The sequence below is a fragment of the Ambystoma mexicanum genome, chromosome 11 (assembly GCF_040938575.1).
Source record: "Ambystoma mexicanum isolate Mex_15411 chromosome 11, UKY_AmexF1_1, whole genome shotgun sequence".
Taxonomy (NCBI): domain Eukaryota; kingdom Metazoa; phylum Chordata; class Amphibia; order Caudata; family Ambystomatidae; genus Ambystoma; species Ambystoma mexicanum.
This window is the reverse complement of record NC_090934.1, coordinates 855,711,901-855,723,923: the sequence shown is the minus strand read 5'-3', so window position 1 is coordinate 855,723,923 and position 12,023 is coordinate 855,711,901.

The window sequence follows — 12,023 nt, the reverse complement described above, 5'->3', positions numbered from 1 at the left end:
CTCCCCCTTCCATGCACTTTTCCCCTCCCCCCTCTCCCATGCACTTGCTGATTGTTCTCCCCTGTCCCCTCCCTTGCCTTGTCGCGCTCTGAAACACTTGTGTACGAGCGCGATAGAAATAAAATATCAATCAATCAATAAAGCATGCAACATTATGCACCCTTGCAACATTATGCACCCTTCTCACTTGTGATCCCTCCCTACCATTCACATTTCTAAAGGGACAAAAGTTCATGCTAATAGTATCCCCCTCCCTTCTGTCAGTGCCTATTGGCTCACATTGTAATACTCTGTTGATACAGAGCAACGTGAGGACCCTCTGCTGCTCGGAGCTCCATTGTCCTGGCAGCGGGACACCGCTACCATTCAGAACGGGTAAGGTGTTCTGCTGTCAGGACAATGAGCGTGCTGAGCAGGAATTGCTCAGCACACATTGTCCTGCCAGCGGGACACTTTTGCCGTTGGGCAACCTCTTTGAGGTGCCGAGTGGGAGTGGTGTCCCAATGACAAATGTCCCAATCTGGCAATTAAAAGAGCTACAGGGGGGCAACTTGACCACCCCCTTGCGACTCTCCTGCTCGGTACTCCACTGCTTGGAGCCATTTGAACACAGGAAAACATACTTTAATTTTAATCAGTCAGAATCTTGTAGAACAAATCTATCAGCACCTAGACATGTAAGGTGCTGTGCAGAACCCAAGTTTGGAGATATATGGCATTTAAAAATCAATACCAATTATACTTGGTCACCCACTGCACTGCATTAACCAATGGTTTCTGCCTTTGAATGAAAGGAAAAATCAGGCAAATTTCTGACATTTCAGTGAATCTGGTCCTTTTGGCGATGGCTTTATAGTTCAGCTAGGTCAAGTCAACATAGCCCAAAATTTCAGGTATCAGGTGGTGATAAAGTCTGGTCTGCTCAATGGACGTTGCGCCACTGTTTCCATGTGTTATTGAATATGTACATATACATGTTGTGTGCACACAGTGTATGTCAGTGGAGGTGCTGAGTGCATTTGTGTGTGAGTGAGAGTGTGTGCAAGCATATGTGTGTTGACTTTTGTGTCTGAATGAATGATAAATAATGCATTGTTTGTATGTTCTAGTGGAATTAAGTTTGTGACTGTTATGCTGTGTCACTGGGTGCATGTCAGGCCAGCTGAAGATGTGTGGGGGCCCAATTGAATTTTAAAGATACGCTACCAGTCTTATGAAAGTTATAACAGAGCGTCAGCAGTGGACTCTTGTGGTGTAGCAGTCTAGTGTTATCCCTCAGGTATTTAGGTTGTTTGACCGACGTATAAAATCACGGCGGAATTAACCATAGTCATTTTCACTGCGAATATTTTTTTACTTCTGTACAAAAAACCAAACCCATGTCCCTTCAAACTGCCAGTACACTTATAAACCCCCCCACTTACTTTTTCTTCATCCGCACCCTCTCCTGTAGCCTGCAGCGTCAGATCCATCCCTTTAGCGTGGGTCGGATCTGACACTGCAGCGTCCCTTTTCCTCTTTTTTTTGTTAGGTCCCCTGCCACCAATGCTGAGGAAGCGGGGGACACCACTGCAACTGCCGAAGCCAAAAATACCGAACATGGGCTGACAGGGCCACCCCTGCAACCGCTGCTCTTCATGTTTGATATCTGCCGAAACAATCCCTCAGAGCCACCACCCGCCCTCCCTTCACCCCACCCCTTTCCTTCAGTTGTCATGTCCCCCCCAACATTTTCAGCAAAGTTACTCCTCTGTCTCCATGGTTCTTTGGCTTAATTATTTCATGATACCAATGTCCAGTTTCTGTACAATGGTGGCTCTGCCTGCATTCTATTTACTACTTGTAGCTAGCCTATACAATGACTTGATCTATCTTGCGTTTCAGCGCATGTATTCATTATACTTCTGATTTCTGCAGCACTTAACGTGTAATCTTATTTTTTTACACTTTTAAGGTTCACTCGATTCTTTACTTCGTCATTTCTCCTCTAGGATCTATACATTGTCTTCATTCAGCCTTTCAGGACATTGTGCACACTTTCTTATGACGTCATGAGTTCATTTTCTTAGCTTTTTCTCATATTCCTTCAGGGAGTTACTCCTGCAGGCTGTCAACAACTCGAGAGTACATTTGATATGGTTGTCTTAATGGATATCTTCTTCCAAATACTCTCTGCGTTATTGGTACAATAGCTGGTGTTAGACAGGGCACAATCTCATGTCTCCAATACAGGGAAGTTAGGGAGGTAGGGTGTAGGCTCTCCGGTGGATGTGTACGTCTGCTCCTCTACACTGTTCTCTAACCTTGATTCCAGCATTCGTTCTGTCCTCATCCTCCTTGATCTTTCCTCTGGTTTCGACACAGTCAAACATGCCATCTTGATCAATCGACTCTGAGAATCTGGGCATCACTGGTCAGGCCCTGGAGTGGCTGACCTCCTTCCTCTTGGACCGCCCTTACCATGTCCAGCTTGGTCCCTTTCTCTCAGCCACCTTTCTCTCTACCTGTGGCATTAACTAAGGCTCTATCCTCTCACACTGGTTTTTCAACCTCTACTTAGACCCTTTGGCCCACGTGATCTCTTCCTTCTCTAACTTTCAGTGTTATGCGGATGACACTCCGCCTTCCTTCAGGCTCCCCTCAGCCTCCTCTCCTCTCTCACTCATTCCTGACTGTCTATCTGCAATTCAGGATTGGTGCGCCTCCAGCGGTCTCTGCCCTAAGGCCAGTAAGACTGAGATCCTTCTCTTTGGGAACCCTGCTCCTGCTTTCCCTCTCTCACTGTGGCCGCCCGTCTTGGGCCCTCTTCCTTCAACTTCCTGTGAGGCAAAAAACGTTGGTGTCATCTTCGACTCTACTCTCTCTTTTTCTCCTTACATCTCGGATGTCGCCAAGAAGTCCCAATACCAGCAACACCGCCGCAAAGGGACTGTTCCCTTGCTGACTTTACCACAGAAGCTCACTGTATACAGAGCCATGTTTCTCTCTAGGCTGGACTACTGCAACAAGGTCTTTCTCAATCTGCCTTCCTCTAATCTCTGCCCTCTGCAACTAATCCAGAAAAGGACTGTGAGACCTATCCTTGGCCTCAAGTACAGTGTCCGTATCTCGCCAGCCCTGAAATCTCACCACTGGCTGCATGGATCAAATTCAAGACCCTTTGCATTGTCCAAAAGGTGTTCTGGGACCGGGCACCGCACTTCATCCAGAGCTCTCTTTCAAATGACCATCCTTCTTGAGCCCTTTGCTCAGCTACCTCCAACTCTCTAAGGGTCAGACGCTTCTCCAGGCAGAGAGTGTGGGGTAGATCTCTCTCCTCTGCAGGTGCCTCCTTCTGGCATGGCCTCCCTTTCCCTCTCAAACTCGAGCCGGACTACCTGAAGTTCCAGAAGCAGCTCAACACTTTCCTCTTCTCCTCTGCTTTCTATCTCCCTTCCTTGCTGACCTACCTGTCTGCTGTTCCGACCGGTGGGTTGGCTACCCTCAGAGTCTCACTGGGTACCAGGCTCCTTCATGATCATTCTCCCTGCACTGTCTCTGGACCTCCAATGCACTTAGGGACTATAATTGTAACCCCACAGCACCCTGTCTCCTTGCACTAACCCAGAGCCACACTGCCCTTGCCGCACTTACTCAGAGCATTACTGCACTGTTTCCCCTCCCCTCTCCGTTGCACGTCCCCCTCCCTTTCCCCTTGCCCTTCTCGTTCTTGCACTTGCACGATCTGAATGTCAATCAGACAGTAGCATCAGAAGTTCTTAAGGTGTGCTGTGGGCAGGCAAGAATTCTATTTTTTTGTATTTGCATTTGGCTATTATACAAGCCTTAAGAAATACAATGTACAAAAAAGAAAAAACAGTAAAAACAATTGATAAATATCAAAAGACATCCAGCATTTCTTTTTTTTAATTCAGTTAAAACTCGACAATTCATATCAAATTTCACCCCCTCACAATCTACTAATCGAGATCTAAATCTGTTTCTCACAGAAATTAATGACAGAAACACTTCATGCCCAACCCTCATCAAATAGATTGCATTTTTTTCCAAATTGAATGAGCTGCTGAGGTCATGACCACCGAATCAGCGGCATACAATATGCTCCAGAATTGGTCTGAACAAATATATGCCATGTGGTGCACCAGAGAGCCATAACCCTTCACATAATAAGATAAGAGGGAAGGACAAAGAGTTAAAACATGTCAGCTTGTCTCAATGTCTTTCCTACAGAAGAGGCAGAGGCAGTTTTCTAGCAGGGTACTGCCAATGGCACCCTTGCATTCTCCCGTTGGGAGGATATTTAATCTTAATTATAATATAAAGCGTTTGAAATCCAATGAGCAAAGTTTCCTTAGGTATGAACAGGGTACATTAGGAATAAATCCCTGGGAGGCAAATCCCTGGTATCTTTTCTTGTTTGATTTCTTGTTTGATAGGTACTTAATATTGGATGCCTTATCTCAATCCTTTCATTTCATCTTAATTCTAATTTCTGAGTCAGGAAGGAGCATTAAGCATCAATTCACTAGATAGGTCAAGTCTTCAAGAAATTTTAGGGCATGGGAGCACAGATTTAATAGAAGAACAAGTTACTTACCAACTGTAACGTTCTTTCGACTGGATGTTCCTCCCACATATTCCTCATCTTGTGATAAATCGTTATCTCCAGCTTCGCTGCTTCAGAAAAAAATGTTCTCGGCAGAGGGCGCTGTGCTCGAGGTCGTGGCGTTGATTGTCCCTCGATGTACTCCGTACTCTGTCGACGTCACCGATGGTATCAGTAGCTCGAGCCGCGCCCGTTGCTTCACTTCTGTTTTTTCGATGAAATATATATAGGAGGAACACCCAGGCATGTCCCATGACCGATACATTCTTCGTGAGAGGAAAGTGTAAGAAAACGTAAACTGTACTGTGGGGTAGGATGGGAGGGTCGATGAGGAATACGTGGGAGGAACATCCAGTCGAAAGAACGTTACAGTTGGTAAGTAACTTGTTCTTCGACTGGATTGTGTCCTACCACGTATTCCTCATCTTGTGATAGGCTCCCATAGCAGTATCAATTTTTTGGAGGTGGGAGTACCCATTTCAGTTTTCGTGGACAGAATGCAGAACTGCCTTTGCAAATGAACCCTCATTAGAGGAGGCAGTGTCCAAACAATAATGTTTAACAAAAGTATGTATTGTTTTCCAGGTTGTAGCTGCACAAATATCTGCTGCCGGGACTCCCCTCTTTAGAGCCGCAGAAGTAGCCATTCCCCTTGTAGAATGGGCACGAAGCCCGTCTGGTGGTTCTTTTCCCGCTAGTCTGTAGCATTCAACTATGGCTAATATGATCCAGTGGGAAATGGTCTGTTTTGTTACAGATAAGCCTAATTTTTGACCAGTGTAACCCACAAACAGTTGGTCATCTTGTCTCAATTCAGCCATCCTAGAGATGTAAAAACAAAGAGCCCTCTTGGGATCTAATCTGTGTAATATCTCCTCTTCTTTGCCCAGAAGAGGAGGAGGACAAAACGTAGGTAGTACTATTTTTTGTGACAAATGGAAGTCCGAGACTACTTTTGGCAAAAATGAAGGTTTAACTTTAAGGACTACCTTATCTTTATAAAAAATAGTATATGGTGGTTTGCATGAGAGAGCCTGAAGTTTGCTAACCCTGCGGGCTGATGATAGGGCCACAAGGAGGACAGTTTTTAGAGTCAAAAGCCTCAATGGACATGAGTGCAGAGGCTCAAAAGGTATGCAAGTCAAGAATTTTAATACTAAATTAAGTCCCAGGCTGGTACATGAAAAGGTACTGGAGGGTATACATTAGTGAGCCCCTTTAAGAATTTAATTATTAACGGTATTTTGAAATATGAGACCTCTTCCGAGGAGCGCTTGAAAATGGACAGCGCAGCAAGGTATCCTTTGATTGTTCCTATCTGGAGCCTCAGATTAGCTAGATATAGCAGAAAGGAAAGCACCATTGGGGTGCCACACTGAAAAGGGTCCACATCCTTGCTTTGCACCAGTTACTAAACCTATTCCAGCGACATCGGTACAAAGACTTTGTTGCTGGTCTTCTGGATGAAAGCAAAATTTCCATTACGTCATCCGGAAGATCCCAATCCTTGTATCTCAACCTCTCAGAAACCATGCGTGAAGGTTGAGTGTCTTGACCTGTGGATGGAGAACCCGACCTTCCTCTTGCGAGAGAAGATCCTCTCTTTGCGGAAGACGTATTGGAGGGCAGATGGGCATGTCTAGAAGGTCCGGGTACCACGTTCTCCTGGCCCAATCCGGGGCAATTAGGATCATGGTTTTCCTGAACTTTCTCAACCTCCTGATTACTTGAGGAATCGCAGGGGCTGGGGGAAACGCGTACAGCAGTGGAAACTTCCACTCCACTACAAATGCGTCTCCCAGAGCTCCTCTTTGAGGAAATTCCCTTGAGCAGTACTGATCGCACTTCTGGTTGATCGCGGTGGCGAAGAGATCCACTTGAGGGTTTCCCCAAAGGGCGAAGATCTCCAGAAGTACTTCCTGAGCCAGCTCCCACTCGTGAGAGACCGTGCTCTGCCTGCTCAGACCGTCTGCCGCCGTGTTCTTCTCTCCGGCTAGGTGAATTGCCGACAGAGAGATTCCCTCTCGTATTGCCCAGAACCAGAGCTGCATTGCCTCTCTGCACAGTGGCAGTGACCCTACACCTCCTCTCTTGTTGAGATAGTACATGGCCACTGTGTTGTCCGTCATTATCAGAACATTCTTTCCCTGTACAGAGGGCAGAAAGGCCTTCAGAGCTAGTCTGATTGCCCTCAGCTCTAATAGGTTGATGTGTAGTTTGGACTCCGATGGAGACCAACGACCGCTGATTGTCAGATCCTTGGTGTGTGCTCCCCACCCCGTGAGTGAGTCGTCCGTCACTACCGTTATCTCCGGCCATGGTTGCCAAAAAGACTCTCCCTTGAGAATGTTGTCATTGCAAGCCCACCATAGAAGATCCTGAGCAACTGCGCTCGGAACTTGCGGAAGATCCGACATATTCCCTGAGAACTGGGACCACTGAGTTCTGAGTGCCCATTGAAGGGATTTCATTCTCAACCTGGCCTCTGGTACTAGGAAAATGCAGGATGCCATGAGGCCGAGCAACCTGAGAAAATCGAAGGCCGGTAGACGTTGGGCATTCTGGAATTTTGTTACCATCTGCTGGATGTGGAGAGCTCTCACTTCGGGAGGCAAGGCTTTTCCAGATGAAGTGTCCAAGACTGCTCCGATAAACTGGAGTTTCTGGGCTGGTATCATGTGGAACTTCTTGAAATTGAGGGAGAAGCCCAGTTTGTGGAGGAAGTGGCAGGTGATCGAAAGATGTTCCTGAGCTTGTTCTGGAGAACTTGCTCTGATCAACCAGTCGTCCAGGTAGGGATATATGTGAATACCTCCTCTCCTGAGACTTGCTGCCACAACCGCCAACAGTTTGGTGAAAACCCTCGGGCGGGGATCAACCCGAATGGCAGAACTCGAAACTGATAATGAGAATTGCCAATCGCGAACCTCAGGTACTTTCTGTGCTTTGGATGGATTAGCACATGAAAGTAAGCATCCTAAAGGTCCAATGTTACCAACCAATCTTGGAGTTGGAGAGCCTGAAGGATCTGAGAAAGAGTCACCATCTTGAACTTGTCCTTCCTGAGGAACTTGTTCAAGTTTCTCAAGTTCAAGATGGGTCTCAGTCCTCCGTCCTTTTTTGGGATGAGAAAATATGGGGAGTACCAACCCCTGTTCCTCTCCGCTACAGGTACCAGTTCTATGGCACCTTTCTCTAGCAGGGTTAAAATTTCCTGCAACAGGAGCGGATCCGGAATTTTGGCAGAGTTGGCTCCCGGTGGATGATTCTGAGGCCTTTTTAGAAAGGGGAGACAGTAACCTTGGGTTACTGTTTCCAGTGCCCAAGCATCTGAGGTAATGCCCCGCCATTCCTCCAGATGTTGAGAGATCCTGCCTCCCACTGGTGTTTTGTGTAACAAGGTCTCAGAGGGATTTGGAGGCAGCTGCAGGAGTGGCTGAGGGTACAGATGCCGCTCCTGAGGCTGATTTTGCACCTCTTCCTCGTGCTCCATGAGGGAAGTTTCTTTTGCCCCTTTGAGAAGCCTGTCCTCTTCCTCTACCAAAAGAGGAGTAGTATCGAAAAGAACGACCCCTCCAGGAAGATGAGCCGGAATAGGGTTTTAAAGGCTGGCGCAAAGAGGCGCTAAGTGATTTAGCTGCCGCTTTCAAGGTCTAAAGTTTTTCTAGGCTTTCATCAGCCTTTCTGCCAAAGAGCCTCGAGCCATCAAAGGGCATGTTGAGGAGTCTAGCTTGCACGTCCAGTGCAAATCCCGACTTCCTCAACCACGCAAATCTGCATAGCACAACGCTTGCAGCCATGGATCTGCTGATACTATCGGCAGTATCCAGTCCACACTGTAGGCATTCCCCCATTGCCTCCTTCCCGTCTTTGACTATATTCAGGAAGCCTTCCCTTTCCTCCCCTTCCGGAATATGATCAGGCGCCGCCGAAATACAGTCCCACAGGGTCTGGGTAAACCTGGCTAGGGTACAGGTGACATTTGCCGACTTAAGTGCCATACTGCCTGACGTGAAAACTTTACGTGCCCAGGCGTCAATTTTTTTATCCTCTCTATCTGGAGGGATAGTTGGATAAGCATTTTGTTTTGAAGTAGATGCTGCTTGAATGACTAAACTCTCTGGAGTTGGATGTTTATTCAAATATTCAGGATCCGTTCCAGCTGGTCTATATTTTCTTGAAAAAGTGCTATCTGCAGCAGCAATAGTTTCTCCCAGTTTTTCTCCACAGTCCTTTGAAGGGCCCTGTGAAAAGGGAGAACAGGATCCTTCTGAGGTCCCTTGACGATAATATCCATCATGTCATCTTGTTCAAAAATGGGTGAAGTATTACCCCAACCCATGTATTCAACTACCCTGGTCATAAGACCCCTGTACCCAGCATCTGCATGCTCTGCAGGATCAGGTTTGGCAAACTCTAATTCTGGGGATGTGTCAACTCCACTGGCAGAATGTAGAGTATCACTCCGGTCTCACATTCTAGATTCCTGGTCAATAAGTTCTTCAGGAACTTGTCTTGTACCATAAGTAACTCCCAAAGGAGTAACCTCGTCTTCTTCTGAAGCAGACTCTTCATAGATTGCTGACATAGATTTGAAAAAGTCTGATCTGGGCAAAGGAGTGAATCTCCTTTCTTCCTCTTCCATCTGCTTCGAAGGAAATGGCAAATCCCTCGAAGTTTTCGAGGGTGTCTTCGAAGTCTTCGAAGTTTTCGAAGATGACTTTGATAATGGTGTTGATGACGCATTTGGCTTTGGTGTCGAAATTATCGACGTCGAGGGCGTCGACGAAGTTGTCGAAGTCTTCGACGACTTGTGTTTCTTGGCCGGCACTGGAGAGGTGCTCGAATCTCGAAGATTCTTCGACGGTTTTACGTCGACTCGAGGTTTTTTGTATTCCTCGACGCTACTGGCTTGGCCATAGTAGCCTTGGACTTCCCTTTGTCGTCCAATGGAGCGACTTTAGGGGTATGGCTTTTTCGAGGTTCTTTCGAGGGGGTCGAGACCGCATTCTCGAAAACCTCCATCATCTTTTTGCGGAATTCTTCCCACTTACTGGGAGAATCCGATTTAGTCGGACAACGAATTTCTTCGGTCGACTCTGAAGAAGAAGATGATGAGGGAGATCTATGTCTCCTCTTCATTTTTTTCGATGACGACAAAGAATGTCTCGATCTACTCCTAGATCGAGATCTCTTCGAGTGCCTATGGCGATCCGATCCCTTAGAATCAGTCGCTTTCTTATGTCTTCTTGACAAAACCTTTTTTGAGGCCTCCCTCCCCACCGACAGTTTACCTCTCCTCTCACGAAGAGCTTTTTCGGTCATCGATTGGCAGGACCCACAGTCGTCGGTTCGGTGACTGGAACCGAGACACCAGAGACAAATCCGGTGGGGATCGGTGATCGACATCTTAGATCCACAATATGCACACTTTTTAAACCCAGTTCTGGGTGTCGAAGGTGTCGAAGATGATGACATTTTCTTCACAGAAAATAGAAGCGCGCCGTTCTCGATAGCAAAGCAAACGGAACTGAAGCAACGGGCGCGGCTCGAGCTACTTATACCATCGGTGACGTCGACAGAGTACAGAGTACGTCGAGGAACAATCGACGCCACGACCTCGACCACAGCGCCCTCTGCCGAGAATTTTTTTTTCCGAAGCAGCGAAGCTGGAGATAACGATTTATCACAAGATGAGGAATACGTGGGAGGACACAATCCATTAGAAATATATTTTTGGTATCCATTGCATAGACCTTGCTGATCAAAGTAAATAATTCATTTTGGGTTTCTATAGCAGAAAGTATCTTCCGATAGATCAAGGTTCTTTGAACTAACCATAACAACGTGTCCAGTGAGACTAGACCATACTCCAGTCTCAAGGCTTCTATCGGGATTGAGCTTGGCAGATTTATAATCGAACTCAGTAGTTTTCCCTCAATATTCCTCAACCGTTGGACATATTTATAGTTGAGCATGGAGCAATACTGACTTTGTAAATCTCCAAAAGAGCTTCAATATTATACCCCCCTTTCTTGACTATATAGTGTTTGATAACAGTCCATTGCCTCCAGATTTATTGGAGGATAGCCTCCACAAAATAAGGGATAGTCGGTGTAAGACAGCTTGGAAAACCCAAGTAGACGTATTCTTTTGCTGATTGGAGGCAAGTGCCGTTCATTACCCAAGTAAATCGTTGTTGCCCTCTACTCACCAAACTGCATTACTTTGGTCTGTTAAGTGTTTATAATCATGAAGTTGTTTTTTAGCATAGCTAAGGAGAGCTGCAATGGACTGTTGAAGACCTATAGGTGTTCTGTCTATTAAAATAGTGTCATCTGCACAGGCCAGCCAAGAGACTGGCCTATCGTTAATTTTATGGGGAAGATTTCTGACAATGTTGAGATGTTTCTCCAAGTCAGCTACATAAAGATTTCAAAGCATAGTTGCTTAAACAAAGCCTTGTTTGAGGCCGCAGTTTGTTTGCCTGTAACCAGTGAATTCGCTGAAAGCACTTAGTCGTACGGTTACCGACATATTTGCATAAAGAGATTGAATAAAGTGTAGTAACTGTGAATCTATTCCCCATTTCTCCAATTTTTCTCAGAGCAGTTATAGTGATACTAAATCAAAGGCTTTGTTGTAATCTATGAAACAGCAATATACTTTATGACCTCTAAGCATGTCCGCCCAAAGATTCTGCAAAGCACAGAGGTTGTCAAGGTGGAATGTTCAACCCCATCTGGCAAGGATGCAAAAGCTTCCTTTCCCTTGCCCAAGAAGTTAATTTCTTGATCAAAATTGAAGCTAACATTTTGTGAGTGGTGTCCATCATTGCCAATAATCTGTAATTTGACAGATCACGTCTGTCCCTCTCTTAAAGACGGGTATCAGTATTGACTTTGACCAACTCTATGGGAATACACCAGTTCTTTCAATAGTTCTGAATAAATGATATAGAATATTCACCCAGTCTTGCAGGTTTGATTTAAAAAGAATGTTGGGGACACCATATGGTCCTTGAGCATGGGAAGTTACAAGTTATTAATGATTAACACCAGATCCTCACTATCAAACCCCAAAGATGGATCTTTCACATGGGTCAGGCAGGCCCTCAGAACAATTTCTTCAGCCCTGGTGTCAAAGTATAATTCATCGATGCAAGCACACGAGGAAACCTCAGAGAGAGGATTTAACTCCTTTGCAGTTGTAGGAGATAAACATTCATTCATTGCGGGCAGAGAATTTATTTATTTATTTATTTATTAAATTTATATAGCGCGCAGGCAGCCCAGGGGCATTGTGGCACTGTTACTTGCAGGAAGACTTAGTTACAATGTGAGCAGGTTGTGCCTTGGGTTACATTAAGGCAGTGACCTGTGATCAGATATATCACATAATACATCATACAATACAA